Source organism: Triticum aestivum, chromosome 1B, assembly GCF_018294505.1.
Source record: "Triticum aestivum cultivar Chinese Spring chromosome 1B, IWGSC CS RefSeq v2.1, whole genome shotgun sequence".
In the NCBI taxonomy this organism is placed as follows: domain Eukaryota; kingdom Viridiplantae; phylum Streptophyta; class Magnoliopsida; order Poales; family Poaceae; genus Triticum; species Triticum aestivum.
This window is the reverse complement of record NC_057795.1, coordinates 361018547-361034822: the sequence shown is the minus strand read 5'-3', so window position 1 is coordinate 361034822 and position 16276 is coordinate 361018547.

Sequence of the window (16276 nt, the reverse complement as noted above, 5' to 3'; positions counted from 1 at the left end):
ATAATCCCGGAACCGGAGAAATTTCGAATGACACTAAGTTACCTCAACGGGGATATGAAAATCCCCAACAATAAGGATATCATACTTTTTCTTGATAGTAGGGAGAGGAAATTCGAAACCTCCAAATATAATCGATGGAACTTTTCCAATAGAGTTGATACTATAAACTTGAGGTTGTTTCCTCGGAAAATGTACCGTGTGCTCATTGCCATTAACATGAAAAGTGACATTGCCTTTGGTGCAATCAATAACAGCCCCTGCAGTATTAAGGAAAGGTCTTCCAAGAATAATAGACATACTATCATCCTCGGAATATCAAGAATAACAAAGTCCGTTAAAATAGTAACATTTGCAACTACAACAGGCACATCCTCACAAATACCGACAGGTATAGCAGTTGATTTATCAACCATATAATCACCCAAGCGTTTAATCATAAAGGTATTCTGTTTTAATTGTCTACCAAAATAAGCATTAAAGTCATCTTGCTTAAACATAAAGTCATCAAACTCATCCAAGCACTGACTAGCAATTTTAGTAGGAGGGACTTCAGCTTTATCATATCTATAGAGAGAGTTTACCTTTACTACCTGTGTCGGGATATCGGGAGGTTCTTCATTAAATAAGTAATTGAGATCATATACTTCCTCAACAGGCGGTAAATTAAGACCATGTATTTCTTCAATAGGAGGTAAATTCTTAACATCTTCAGCTTTAATACCTTTTTCTTTCATTGATTTCTTTGCCTCTTGCATATCTTCGGGACTGAGAAATAGAACACCTCTCTTCTTCGGAGTTGGTTTAGGAATAGGCTCAGTAATTGGTTCAGGAACTGGCTTAGGAGGTAGCTCGGGAGGTGCCCAATTATTTTCATTAGCCAACATATTATTCAATAGAATTTCAGAGTCATCCGGTGTTCTTTCCCTGAAAAGAGAACCAGCACAACTATCCAGGTAATCTCTGGAAGCATCAGTTAGTCAATTATAAAAGATATCAAATATTTCAGGTTTCTTAAGAGGATGATCAGGCAAAGCATTAAGTAACTTGAGAAGCCTCCCCCAAGCTTGTGGGAGACTCTCTTCTTCAATTTGCACAAAATTATATATTTCCCTCAAAGCAGCTTGTTTCTTATGAGCAGGGAAATATTTAGCAGAGAAGTAATAAATCATATCCTGGGGACTTTGCACACAACCAGGATCAAGAGAATTATACCATATCTTAGCATCACCCTTTAATGAGAACGGAAATATCTTAAGTAAATAAAGGTAGTGCGATCTCTCATTATTAGTAAACAGGGCAGCTATATCATTTAACTTAGTAAGATGTGCCACAATAGTTTCAGATTCATAGCCATAAAAAGGATCAGATTCAACCAAAGTAATTATATCTGGATCAACAGAAAAATCATAATAGTCCTGATCAGGAACATAGATAGGTGAAGTAGCAAAAGCAGGGTCGGGTCTCATCCTACCTCTAAAAGATTCTTTACTCTGTTTAATTAGTAACCTCTTAAGTTCCTGTCTATCCTGGCAAGCAAGAATAGTTTCAGAAGATTCAGCATCAAAAAGATAACCCTCAGGAATAGCAGACATAGGATCATCATCACTAACATCATCATGTTCAGGTTCAATAATTTCTCTTTCTCTAGACCTAGCAATTTGCTCATCAAGATATTCACCAAGTGGCACAGTAGTATCAAGCATAGAAGTAGTTTCATCATAAGTATCGTGCATAGCAGAAGTGGCATCATCAATAACATGCGACATATCAGAATCAATTGCAGTAGTAGGTTTAGGTGTCACAAACTTACTCATAACAGAAGGAGAATCTAGTGCAAGGCTAGATGGCAGTCCCTTACCTCCCCTCATAGTTGAGGGCAAAATAGTAGTTCGATCATCTTTCAAGTTCTTCATAGTGTCCAGCAGATATAAATCCCAAGTGACTCAAAGAATAGAGCTATGCTCCCCGGCAACAGCGCTCGAAAATAGTCTTGATAACCCACAAGTATAGGGGATCGCAACAGTTTTCGAGGGTAGAGTATTCAACCCAAATTTATTGATTCGACACAAGGGGAGCCAAAGAATATTCTCAAGTATTAGCAGCTGAGTTGTCAATTCAACCACACCTGGAAACTTAGTATCTGCAGGAAAGAGTTTAGTAGCAAAGTAATATGATAGTGGTGGTAACGGTAACAAAAGTAAAGACAACAAAAGTAATGTGTTTGGTATTTTGTAGTGATTGTAATAGTAGCAACGGAAAATTAAATAAGCGTAAACCAGTATATGGAAAACTCGTAGGCACCGGATTAGCGATGGATAATTATGCCGGATGTGGTTCATCATGTAGCAGTCATAACATAGGGTGACACAGAACTAGCTCCAGTTCATCAATGTAATGTAGGCATGTATTCCGTATATAGTCATACGTGCTTATGGAAAAGAACTTGCATGACATCTTTTGTCCTACCCTCCCGTGGTAGCGGGGTCCTATTGGAAACTAAGGGATATTAAGGCCTCCTTTTAATAGAGAGCCGGAACAAAGCATTAGCACATAGTGAATACATGAACTCCTCAAACTATGGTCATCACCGGGAGTGGTCCCGATTATTGTCACTTCGGGGTTGCCGGACCACAACACATAGTAGGTGACTATAGACTTGCAAGATAGGATCTAGAACACACATATATTCATGAAAACATAATAGGTTCAGATCTGAAATCATGGCACTCGGGCCCTAGTGACAAGCATTAAGCATAGCAAAGTCATAGCAACATCAATCTCAGAACATAATTGATACTAGGGATCAAACCCTAACAAAACTAACTCGATTACATGATAAATCTCATCCAACCCATCACCGTCCAGCAAGCCTACGATGCAATTACTCACTCATGACGGTGAGCATCATGAAATTGGTGATGGAGGATGGTTGATGATGACGACGGCGATGAATCCCCCTCTCCGGAGCTCCGAATGGACTCCAGATCAGCCCTCCCGAGAGAGATTAGGGCTTGGCGGCGGCTCCGTATCGTAAAACACGATGATTTCTTCTCCCTGTTTTTTTCTCCCCGAAAGCCAATATATGGAGTTGGAGTTGGCGTCGGAGGGCCACCAGGGGGCCCACGAGGTAGGGGGGTGTCGTGGTTCTAAGTCTGACAGTAGAATGGGGGGTAGGTATGGAGAGGCAAGATCCTAGCTATGGAGTAGTTGTATACGCAAGGGATTTACGAGTTCAGGCCCTTCTCAGAGGAAGTAACAGCCCTACGTCTCGGAGCCCGGAGGCGGTCGACTGGATTATGTGCGTATGAGTTACAGGGGTGCGAACCCTTTACACTAAGGAGGGGGGTGGCTTATATAGTGTCTGCCAAACCCCTCCGGCCCTCAGTTATGCGGGGTTTAAAGTAAATAAAGGATTGGCGTTACTGGTAACGCCCTACATAAAGTGTCATCATGGTAATAAAGACTACTTAATTACAGACCGTTTGGGTACAGAGTGACTCTTAATCTCCTAGTGGTTGAGTGAGTCTTCGTGGTCGAATGCCTTCGAGTCCGTCGAGTGGAATCCCTCTTGGTCGATTGGAATGTTGTTTCTTCTGAAGATGTCCTTGGGGAGGGTCCTCTGGACAGGCCCATGACCCTACCCTAGGTACATGACTTCATCATTAGCCCCCGAATGGATCGAGGTTTGAATGAGGAAGGAGTTGATAGTATGTCTCGTCCTGGATCAATGACCCTTTTTTTATGATGGCATCAACTTTTCTTTCAGTCGCCTTGATCCATTCTTTTCTTCTGTCGAGTGAACTTTTGAACTTGGTGAACTTCCGAGCGACGGATCGTAGGAAATCTACCGTGTGACAGGTTGATCTGCTGTTAGCGGATTTTGTGGGATCCGAATTTTGGGAAGCGTGTGAAGCGGGGTGGACCGCGGTACTCGGATGGGATAAGGCGTAGATGCCTTGATTTCCGCGCTGCCTTTTTCACCACGTATCGCGCGCGCATGACTGTTTTGGGATTTGATAGGACCGCCCGGGCCTACTTGTCAGCCACTCGGAAGCGTCCCTATATAAGGTGCCGGGCGAGGGTTTTTGAACAGTGCCTCTCCATTCCCCTTTCTGCCTTCTTCACCCCCGCCTGCTGCGCCCGCTTTTGCCTCCGCCCATCCACTCCTCGCGCGCTTCGCCGGCGACAATGGTGAAGGAGGAGACGACGGCCTTGGAGCGAGTTAAGAAGGCGACGACGATGGCGAAAGCAAAGGGAAGAGCAACCAGTCGGGGTGGATCTTCGTCGAGGTCTCGCCTGCCGCAAGGTTGGGTCCAAGGGGATTGGATCCGCTCGACCATCACCCAGGCGGATCTCAATGACCTGGCCAATGAGGGACTGATCTCTCACGGGTCAGCAAGGCTTCCGGGGACCGAGTGGCAACCGCAGCCACTGGAGGGTGAGTGCGTTCTCCTAGCCACTCATGTAGATCGTGGATTCTCCCTGCCACCGAGTCTTTTCTTTCGAGGGTTTCTGAACTTCTTTGGGGCGCAACTCCACCATTTCACTCCCAATTCCATTGCCTACCTCACCGCCTTTGTGTCTCTGTGCGAAAACTTCCTGGGTTGTCGACCGCATTGGGGTCTCTTTAAGCACATATTCACTTGTCGCTCTCAGACGGTGAAAAAGGCGAGTCCGGATGACGATAGGACTAAAGTAATCTAGATGTGCGGGGGTCTTGGAATCCAAGTGAGGAGTAAGAGCGCTTTTCCAGCCATGACCCTTCCCGAGCCGGTTAGAGGGTGGCAGTCGACCTGGTTCTACTGCCAAGACGAGTCAACGCCGGGGCAGTCGACTGGTCTCCCTCCGTTCTCTATGGACCGAGTGAACAAACCGTCTTCTCTGAAGGTGCTCCCGGAGGAGAAGGCTCAGGTAAAAATGTTGATGGAGCGTGTAGTCCAGCTCATTCGGGACGGAGTGACTGGCATGGACCTTCTAGAGGTTTTCCTTCGACGGTGTATTCAACTGCTCCAATACCGAGGCCACCCGATGTGGCTGTACTGCGGCACCGAAGATACCACTCGGGTCCATCCAGAGGCGGTCAATGACACCACACTGGAGAGGTGGATGGCTGCCATCACAGGGAATAAATATAACCCTCGAGGGGCTAGGAGGATCCCACCACTCGACCATACCTACACACCGGACACGGTATGACCACTTATCCCCGGTTGTGATCTTGCTTTATTCATTCTGCTTCACTGCAAATTGGTCGATTGACCTTTGTCTTGTTTTGTTGTCTGTCAGACCACCACTAAGTTGTACTCGATGCCCAATGGAGCGCAAGCGCCGACCGAGGAGGAGGAAGGAAGTGGGGGCGAAAGCCCAGAGGAGTGGGATTCGGATGCTAATGACGACGATGAAGACGATGACTCTGATGAGGAGGAAGAGGAGGAGGAGGAGGAGGAAGTTGCACCTCCTCGTTCGGAAAGACACTCGAAGCTTGTCCATGATCCTGCAGCCGAGCGTGGTAAGGGGGTTGCGCCCGTCGCGCAGTCGACCAAGCGTCCTCGGACGACTTCTCCGGTGTCGACTGAAAAAGCTCCGAAGCAATCTCGAGTGGCGCCATCGAAGCCGACGAAGGTCTTGCCGAAGATGAAGATGGTGATCCCCACTATCTCAGGGTAATAGTGTAACTTGAGTTTCCTTGTTTCACATGAATTTATTCTTGGCCGATTCATGAGCTGACCGACTGACTTCTGGGGCTGCAGTGCTGCTACTTCTGATACCTCGGCCAGGGCTGAAGATCATGAGATGGAAGATGCTGTCACTTCAAAACCTGGTATGACTTTTGTAGTTTTGTCTTCAGTCGGTTGGCTCTTTGTCTTTAATTTTGACTCTTTTCTGCAGCTCCATCTAACGTCGTTATTGACCTTCCCGACAACGATGACGAGGAACCACCGAGGCAGAGGAGGAACAAGAAAGCGTCTGCTGGCAAGGAGACTCAGGACGTGCCAGCACCCGAGACGTTGGTCGTAGAGGGGGACAACGTCACTCGGCCTACCGTATCTTTTGCGGTGCCGCTGACGAGTGCTCGCCCTTCGTCGTCGAGTGCTGCTCAGCCTTCACTTTTCTCGACCCACCACGTCCCAGAAGACCAAGCCAGTGCTGCTAAAGAAGCAATACGCCAGGCAGGGATCATGATGGATCAAGTGAAGGCAATCCGAGACGCCAGTCAGGCGGCTTATGACGCCAGTTCAGCTCTTTAGAGCAATGTTCAGGTCAGTCGATCACTGCCTGTTCTGTTAGGATATGATATCTTAAAATCCTTCTTTCTGAAAATTTCAGTATCTGTCGTACACCCACTGGGTGCGTTGATTGAAATTCCGGATTAGTGGGGGCACGCTGAGTGCACCCACTGGGTGTAGTCCCCAAGGCTATGGTCGACTGCTGGCAGTCGACCATAGTCTTTATGTCTTAAGCTTTTTCTTTATTCGACCAGGCACGCTGAGTGCACCCACTGGGTGTAGTTCTCGAGACTGTGACCGACTGCTAGTAGTCGACGACAGTTTGAAGATAACCTCTCTTTTTTGCTACTTGTTGGTCGACTGATCGACTCTAACTGATAGAACTAGTGGGGGCACGCTGAGTGCACCCACTGGGTGTAGTCCCCGAGATTATGGTCGAGTGTTTATATTCGGCTGTAGTCTTAGAAATGATATGATTTTTCCTTAGTCACTCGGAAGTGAACTGTCTTTGACATTTGTCGATTGATTCTTCACAGAAATCTTGCGAGCTTGCGGCTCATTACACTGAGTTGGAGAACAAACAAATCCAGCTCGAGCTTGATCTGAAACTGGTCCAGGAGAACTTCACGAAGTCGAAGGAGGAAGCAAAAGGTATGTTTGGTGAGAACCTCGACGACTGCTTTTTGCCTCTCGTCCGTTTCAGAGTATGATCTCACTGTGACTTTGCAGACAAACTGAGGGATGCTCTGAAGAAGAAAGACCTTGACTTGGCTGAGATGCAGAAAGCGGCTTTAGAGAAGACCAAGCTCGCAGATGAGAAGCTGGCTTCAATCACCAAGCTTGAAGAGGAAAATACCAATCTGAAAGTTGCTCTTGATGCGGCCAACAAGGAGGTCAGTCGACTGAAGAGTGACAATATTGCCTTGAGTGACAAGGCCAGTGAGTTGGTGGGAAAGAAGAATGATCTGGAGGCTTATCTGGGAGGACTCGCCAAAAAGCTATTCCTCATGCTTGAAGGTAATATTTTGTATCAAATAGACATTTTAACTATGATCTCTCCATCCGACTGCTGTCTTGACTCTGGGGTTGTGCTCGCAGAGTTCTGCCAGAACTTTGAAGAGGAGACTGGTCGACTGGAAATAAATCTGGATCCCATCAACTCTCCTGTGAAAGATGAAGTCGCCATGAATGTGCTTCGACTCGAATCTCGTGTTGCTGCTGTTGTCGACTATCTCGCAAGGCTGAAGGTCGCCACTTCCCGCATCGACACAACACTCTGGCCAAGAGAGATGCTTCAAAACGACCTCGAGTCTCTGATGACTCGACTGAACGAGGTTCCAAGTCGAGTGCAAGAATGGAAGAAGTCTTCTGCCAGGTGCGGCGCGGATGTTGCTCTGTCTCTGGCCCGTGTTCACTGCAAGGAGGCGCGAGAGGACAAGCTGGCAGCCCTTAAGGTGGCTAATACCAAGAAGCATGATTTCCGATCTTTCATGGAGACCTTCATCGCCGCTGCCACTCGGATTGCAGATGGAATCGACCTGGATGAATTTGTTGCACCTTCCAGCCCTCCGCAGGAGGGGTAAAAAACTTCTGTGCTTGATACTTTAAATTTGCCTCGGTATGCCGAGTGATTTTTGTAACCGATAAACCTTAACGGGCTTAGCGCCCGAGCACTTTCGATTCCGTTGGATGTTATCTGAACTTGGATTCGACGTTGAATATGTTTGCATTTGGTTTGAGGTGTCTTTTGCAGGCTAGGGCGAAGCGCTTGTTGCAATCGACTTGTTCCTCAACACACTTAGGCGAGCACTGGGCTGCAGCTAAGCCTCCGAGTGGGAGATCTGCTCTTCACTCGGTAGGATTTTCAAAAACTTAGGCGAGCACTGGGCTGCAACTAAGCCCCCGAGTGGGAGGTCTGCTCTCCACTCGGTAGGATTTTCAAAAAACTTAGGCGAGCACTGGACTGCAGCTAAGCCCCCGAGTGGGAGGTCTGCTCTCCACTCGGTAGGATTTTCAAAAACTTAGGCGAGCACTGGGCTGCAGCTAAGCCCCCGAGTGGGAGGTCTGCTCTCCACTCGGTAGGATTTTCAAAAACTTAGGCGAGCACTGGGCTGCAGCTAAGCCTCCGAGTGGGAGGTCTGCTCTCCACTCGGTAGGATTTTCAAAAACTTAGGCGAGCACTGGGCTGCAGCTAAGCCCCCGAGTGGGAGGTCTGCTCTCCACTCGGTAGGATTTTCAAAAACTTAGGCGAGCACTGGGCTGCAGCTAAGCCTCCGAGTGGGAGGTCTGCTCTCCCCTCGGTAGGATTTTCAAAAACTTAGGCGAGCACTGGGCTGCAGCTAAGCCTCCGAGTGGGAGGTCTGCTCTCCACTCGGTAGGATTTTCAAAACTTAGGCGAGCACTGGGCTGCAGCTAAGCCCCCAGGTGGGAGGTCTGCTCTCCACTCGGTAGGATTTTTGCGGCGTTTCTCTGAGCGAGAAGGCATCAATCGACCTCGTCCTCCTTGTGGAGAGCATATTATACTTGTGGCGTAGCTCGGAAGAAGAGGGTAGCAGTCGACCTGCACCTCGTCTTCCTTGCGGAGCGCACGTTATGCTTGTGGCGTAGCTCGGAAGAAGAGGGTAGCAGTCGACCTGCACCTCGTCTTCCTTGAGGAGCGCATGTTATACTTGTGGCATAGCTCAGAAGAAGAGGGTAGCAGTTGACCTGCACCTCGTCTTCCTTGCGGAGCGCACGTTATACTTGTGGCGTAGCTCGGAAGAAGAGGGTAGCAGTCGACCTGCACCTCGTCTTCCTTGCGGAGCGCACGTTATACTTGTACTTAGGCGAGCGCTATGCTGCAGCTAAGCCCCCAAGTGGGAGGCTGGCTCACCACTTGGCAAGATTTTATTGAAACTTAGGCGAGTACTTGGACTGCAGCTAAGCCTCCGAGTGGGAGGCTGGCTCACCACTCGGTAGGATTTTCAGAAACTTAGGCGAGCACTGGGCTGCAGCTAAGCCCCCGAGTGGGAGGTCTGCTCACCACTCGGCAGGATTTTATTGAAACTTAGGTGAAACGGATTCGCGGCTAAGCCTCCGAGTGAAAGGCTGGCTCATCACTCGGTAGGATTTTTAGAAACTTAGGCGAGCACTGGGCTGCAGCTAAGCCCCCGAGTGGGAGGTCTGCTCACCACTCGGCAGGATTTTATTGAAACTTAGGCGAAACGGATTCGTAGCTAAGTCTCCGAGTGAAAGGCTGGCTCATCACTCGGTAGGAATTTTTTTGAAAACTTAGGCGAAATGGATTCGCAACTAAGCCACCCGTTGGGGGGGAATTTTTTTTGAACAAACAAAAGTGACAACAATCACTGGGAAAATTATAACACTATTGTCTTTTGAAAAATAAACTATAGAAGTACTTTTATTACATTTCTGAGTGCACACTTAAGTGTAAAAAGGGCGGAGCAGCTCTGCGTTCCAAGCTCAGGGCTCGTCGATTTGATGCTCGACATTGTAAAGACGGTACGCCCCATTGTGGAGAACCTTGGTGACGATGAAGGGACCCTCCCAAGAAGGAGTGAGCTTGTGTGGTTTCTGTTGATCCACTCGGAGAACCAAATCTCCTTCCTGGAAGGCTCGACTCCTCACGTTTTTGGCGTGGAAGCGACGCAAGTCCTGCTGGTAAATGGTCGATCGGATCAAAGCCATCTCCCTTTCTTCCTCTAGAAGGTCGACTGCGTCCTGCCGGGCTTGTTCTGCTTCATCTTCGGTGTAGAGCTCGACTCGGGGAGCGTTGTGAAGCAGGTCACTCGGCAAGACCGCTTCAGCTCCGTAGACTAAGAAGAACGGAGTTCTCCCAGTCGACCGGTTAGGCGTGGTCCTTAATCCCCAAAGTACTGACGGAAGTTCGTCAACCCATGCACCAGCTGCATGCTTGAGATCACGCATCAATCGGGGTTTCAACCCTTTGAGAATCAAGCCGTTGGCTCGTTCTGCCTGTCCATTCCACTGAGGATGAGCGACTGAAGCATAGTCGACTCGTGTGCCTTGAGATGTGCAGAAAGCTCTGAATTCTTTGGAACCGAAGTTTGACCATTGTCAGTGATGATGCTGTGCGGGACTCCATATCTGAATATCAATTCTCTGATGAAGCTGATAGCAGTACCGGCATCAAGGTTCTTGATGGGTTTAGCCTCAATCCACTTGGTGAACTTGTCGACTGCTACCAGCACATGGGTGAAACCGCTTCTGCCTGTTCTCAAGGGGCCAACCATATCCAACCCCCATACTGCGAAGGGCCAGACGAGTGGTATGGTCTTTAAAGCCGAGGCGGGCTTGTGTGACATATTGGAGTAAAATTGACATCCCTCACACTTGTCGACTATCTCCTTTGCCATTTCATTCGCTCTTGGCCAGTAAAATCCGTCTCGGTATGCTTTGGCCACGATGGTCCGAGAGGACGCATGATGGCCACAGGTCCCCGAGTGGATGTCGTCAAGGATTATTCGACCTTCTTCTGGCGTTATGCATTTCTGACCAACTCCAGTCGCGCTTTCTCTGTACAGTTGTCCCCTTATCACGGTAAAGGCTTTAGATCGGCGGACGATCTATCGAGCCTCTTCTTCGTCCTCTGGGAGCTCTTTCCTTAAGATATACGCGATATACGGTACTATCCAATCAGGAGTGATCACCAATGCTTCCATGATCAGGTCGACCACCGCTGGAACTTCAACTTCAGTCGGATCTGTGATACTCTTAGGCTGCGGAGCTTCTTCGGTAAAAGGATCTTCTTTGACTGATGGAGTATGGATATGCTCCAAGAACACATCACTGGGAATGGCTTCTCTCTTGGAACCCATCTTCGCCAAATCATCAGCCGCTTGATTCTTCAGTCGGGGTATATGGTGGAGCTCTAACCCTTCGAATTTCTTTTCAAGCTTCCTCACTGCATTGCAGTGTCCCAGTCATGGCTGGGCTTCTAACGTCCCACTCCTTCATCACCTGATTGACCACCAAATCTAAGTCGCCATAAACCATAAGGCGACGGACGCCGAGTGAAATGGCCATGCGCAACCCATACAAAAGTGCTTCATATTCTGCTTCATTATTGGAGGAATCAAAGTGGATCTGGAGCACATATCTGAGCTTATCTCCTCGGGGGGAAACCAAATCCACCCCAGCACCGGAACCATTTAACATCTTAGAGCCATCAAAGAACATGGTCCAATGCTCCGAGTGAACTTGAGTCGGCTGTTGTTGTTCAATCCACTCGGCAAGGAAATCAGCTATCGCCTGGGACTTAATGGCTTTCTTTGCCTCAAATTTGATATCAAGGGGAAGGAGTTCAATCGCCCATTTAGCCACTCAACCAGTTGCATCTCTGTTGTGCAGAATCTCTGACAGTGGTGCGTCGCTGACGACTGTAATGGAATGATCAGAGAAATAATGAGCAACCTTCTTCGTGGTCATGTATATCCCATATACAAGCTTCTGATAATGAGGATATCTTTGCTTCGATGGAGTCAAAACTTCAGAGAGATAATACACTGGGCGCTGAACTTTGAAGGCTTTCCCTTCTTCTTCCCGCTCGACCATAAGTACTGTACTGACGACTTGTCCCGTGGCTGCAATGTAAAGCAACAGAGGCTCTTTGCTGATTGGAGCAGCAAGCACCGACTGGGTGGAGAGCAGAGCTTTTAGCTCGGCAAACGCTGCATCAGCTTCTGGAGTCCACTCGAACTTGTCTGCCTTCTTCATCAGTCGGTAAAGAGGCAATGCCTTTTCACCGAGGCGAGAGATGAATCGACTTAACGCGGCCAAGCATCCAGTAAGCTTCTGGACATCGTGCACACGCACAGGGCATTTCATTCGGAGTATGGTGCCAACTTTTTCTGGGTTAGCGTCGATTCCTCGTTCAGAAACGAGAAAACCGAGTAACTTTCTGCCAGGAACTCCGAATGTGCACTTTGATGGATTAAGCTTGATATCATACCTCCTGAGATTGGCAAATGTTTCAGCAAGGTCAGCCAACAGGTCGGAACCCTTTCGTGACTTGACCACGATATCATCCGTACGCTTCCACATTCCAACTTATTTGAGTGAGTAAACACTTTTGAATCATCCTCATGAACGTGGCTCCGGCATTCTTGAGACCGAATGGCATGGTGACATAGCAGAAGCACCCGAATGGAGTGATGAAAGCTGTTTTGATCTTGTCGGGCCCATACAGACGGATCTGATGGTACCCGGAATAGGCGTCTAAAAAAGACAATCTCTCGCATCCCGCAGTCGAGTCGACAATTTGGTCGATGCGAGGGAGAGGAAAATGATCTTTCGGGCAGGCCCGATTGATATGTTTGAAATCGATGCACATGCGAAGTGACTTGTCCTTCTTGGGGACCATGACGACATTGGCGAGCCACTCGGAGTGGTATATCTCTCGGATAAACTCTGCTGCAAGGAGTCGAGCCACCTCCTCGCCAATGGCTTTTCTCTTCTGAACGGCGGACCGTCGAAGATGTTCTTTGATATGTTTTGCTTTTGAGTCGACTCTAAGGCGATGCTCAGCCAGCCCCCTAGGAACACCCGGCATGTCAGCAGGCTTCCATGCAAAGATGTCCCAGTTCTCATGGAGGAACTGGATGAGCGCTTCTTCCTATTTAGAGTCGAGTGTTGTGGAAATATGGGTCGGAGCTGCGCTGGGGTCAGTCGGGTGAATATGAACGGGCTTCGTCTCACCAGACGACTGGAACACTGACTCTGTGGCGGGCTTCTTGGCCCGCAACAAATCACTCGGATCTGCATTTTTCTTGTATCCCTCCAGCTCTACCACTGTTATCTGGGCATCCGCAATCTTCGAGCCTTTCTGAAAACACTCTTCTGCCTTCTTCCGGTTGCCAGTGATAGTGATCACACCTTTGGGGCCAGGCATCTTTAATTTGAGGTACACATAACATGGTCGAGCCATGAACCGTGCATAAGCTGGTCTCCCCAAAATAGCGTGGTAAGCGCTCTGGAAATCCACGACTTCAAATGTCAGCTTCTCTTTGCGGAAATGCTTCGAGTCGCCGAACTCCACATCTAGAGCTATTTGGCCGAGTGACTCAGCCTTCTTTCTAGGAATGACTCCATGAAAACTCATGTTGCTGGAGCTGAGTCTGGACATCGAAATGCCCATTCCCTTTAGCATCTCCGCATACAATATATTCAGCCCACTTCCACCATCCATCAGCACCTTCGTCAATCGAGTGCCTTCGACGACTGGGTCGACCACCAAAGCTTGCCTCCCAGGGGTGGCTATGTGAGTCAGGTGATCGGACTGGTCGAACGTAATGGGAGTTTGAGACCATCTCAGATAGCTTGGTGTCGCCGGGGCGACCATATTTACCTCGCGGTTGATAACTTTCAATCGACTTTTGCTCTCCACATCAGCAAAAATCATTAGGGTGGAATTGACATGAGGATATCCTCCATCACTGTCCTCCTTGTCCTCAGCCTTGTCCGACTCCTTTTCTTTGTCCTTGGGCTGTTTTCCTTGAAACTGCTGGATTAAGAGCCGGCACTGGTGAGTGGTATGTTTCGGGTAGATGAAGTTACCCTCTTCGTCTTTCTTCGTGTGGATGTGACACGGCAGATCCATCACGTCATTTCCTTCCTTATCCTTCACCTTCTTGGGGTTCCAAGATCCTTTGGGCTTCCCTTTGAATTTGCCCAGAGTCACGGCCAGAGCCTCTCCAGGAGCAGCTGGCTCGACTTTCCGCTTTTGCTTCCGATTGGAGTTTCCTTTTTCCGACTGACTCGGCTTATACTTGCCACTCCGGAGTCTGTCCTCTTCTTCACCGTTAGCGTATTTGGTGGCAATCTCCATCATTCGACTCAGGGTCATATCCCCGGTTCGACCAAACTTCAGACTTAACTCTCTGTTCTTGACACCATCCTTGAAGGCACAGACCGCTTGATGATCAGACACATTCTCCACGGTATGATGCAAAGTGATCCATCTCTGGATGTAATCTCTCAAGGTTTCATTCGACTTTTGCACGCAGACTTGCAGCTCTGTCAATCCGGCCGGTCGCTTGCAAGTTCCCTTGAACGTCCTGACGAACACTCGGGAAAGATCTTCCCAAGTGTAAATGCTGCTAGGAGCTAACTGATTCAACCACGCCCTGGCCAAACCCTCCAACATGAGTGGTAAATGCTTCATGGCCACCTCATCATTACCGCTGCCAATCTGTACCGCCACTCGGTAGTCTTCAAGCCAGGTTTCAGGCTTGGACTCACCGGTGAACTTACTTACCCCAGTCGCCAACCTGAAGTTGGGGGTATCACTGCGGCTCTGATGGCTCTGCTAAAACATTCTGGACCTAAAACATGGACTCGGCTGCTAGTGGGCGCATCTCTGTCATGGCCACCTCGATGAGCTCTGTTCCGATCGACCAAACCTTGCACGATGATGGATCTTGCGTCAAAGCCTGGTTCCCTGGGGTCGACCGGAGCTCTTCGCCCAACACTGAGCTGGCACCTGTCATCTTGCTGCCGATGGGCGTAAGACCCACCCCTTGGGGGAGGAGTGGGATCAAATCGGTCATCATACTAGTCACGCTGACCTTCACGTCCCTCGCGCCGCGGAGGCGATCTTGGGCTATGAGCCGACTGAACTGTATTTGCAGCAACGGATTGACTGTGAATCCTGTTGCGCGATTGTGACACAGCTGAATTCTGATCTCCTGCGGCTCGGAGCAAATCCCTGATCTGCATCAAGCCTCTGCCAGCCTCCGACTGAGAGGGCTGAATTGACTCTGCTATACGGGCTGCAGCTGCTAAATTCTGAATCAGGGTTCGATATACCTGAGTTGGTTGCAGAAAGAGCTGACGTCGACTAGAGTCAGGTACTCTTTGCCGCGCACGCTCGTCGAGTGCTCGCTGGAGGTTCTCCAGTCGAGTGCGTTCAGCCAAGTTGGCCAAATGCGCCTCTTCCAAGGCACGAGCCTCGGGAGTTTCTCCTGCGATGGGAGTATGCAGGGCATCCATGTTCTGGCGGCGAAGATCTTCCCTTTGCAGAGAAGTGAGTGGCTCGGGTTGATATTCCTCGTGGGCCTAAGTGGGGTCGCCTCCACCGTCTATCCCGTCGGTGCGGGGGAAGCCGGGAGGGCTACGAGGCCCATTGACCATCAGGACCTCCGCTGCTGGATCACTGCTGTCGCACTCGGATGCAGTCTCTATGGAGCCAGTCAACAGATCGAACATGCCATAGAGAGATTCGTCGGGCTCAATTGCCGCGACTTGGGTGGTGGCCGATTGGCGAGCTACTGCGTGTCTCACCCACCGCTGAAGCCTCGACCGACCAGAGCGCTTGCGCTGGCGGGAGACAGGGAGGGAGGATGGCACATGAGTCGACCGATATGGAGTAGACGGTTGCCGCAGCAGGACGCCGCGGACACACGCCCGAAAATGCGTCGCACCGCGGACGGGGAGCGCGCTGATGTCGAGTGGAGCCTCCTGGAGCCAAACGGAGTCGTCGGCAATGAAAGTGAGCGCACCGAGGCGGATCTCGCGGCCCTCGACCAGAACTCCACCAGAAACCATGATGAAGGCAATCAGAAAAATTGCAACTTCTCCAAAAAGTCGCTAAGACACCTGCCCCAAGGTGGGTGCCAACTGTCGTGGTTCTAAGTCTGACAGTAGAATGGGGGGTAGGTATGGAGAGGCAAGATCCTAGCTATGGAGTAGTTGTATACGCAAGGGATTTACGAGTTCAGGCCCTGCTCAGAGGAAGTAACAGCCCTACGTCTCGGAGTCCGGAGGCGGTCGACTGGATTATGTGTGTATGAGTTACAGGGGTGCGAACCCTTTACACTGAGGAGGGGGGTGGCTTATATAGTGTCTGCCAGACCCCTCCGGCCCTCATTTATGCGGGGTTTAAAGTACATAAAGGATTGGCGTTACTGGTAACGCCCTACATAAAGTGTCATCATGGTAATAAAGACTACTTAATTACAGACCGTTTGGGTACAGAGTGACTCTTAATCTCCTGGTGGTCGAGTGAGTCTTCGTGGTCGAATGCCTTCGAG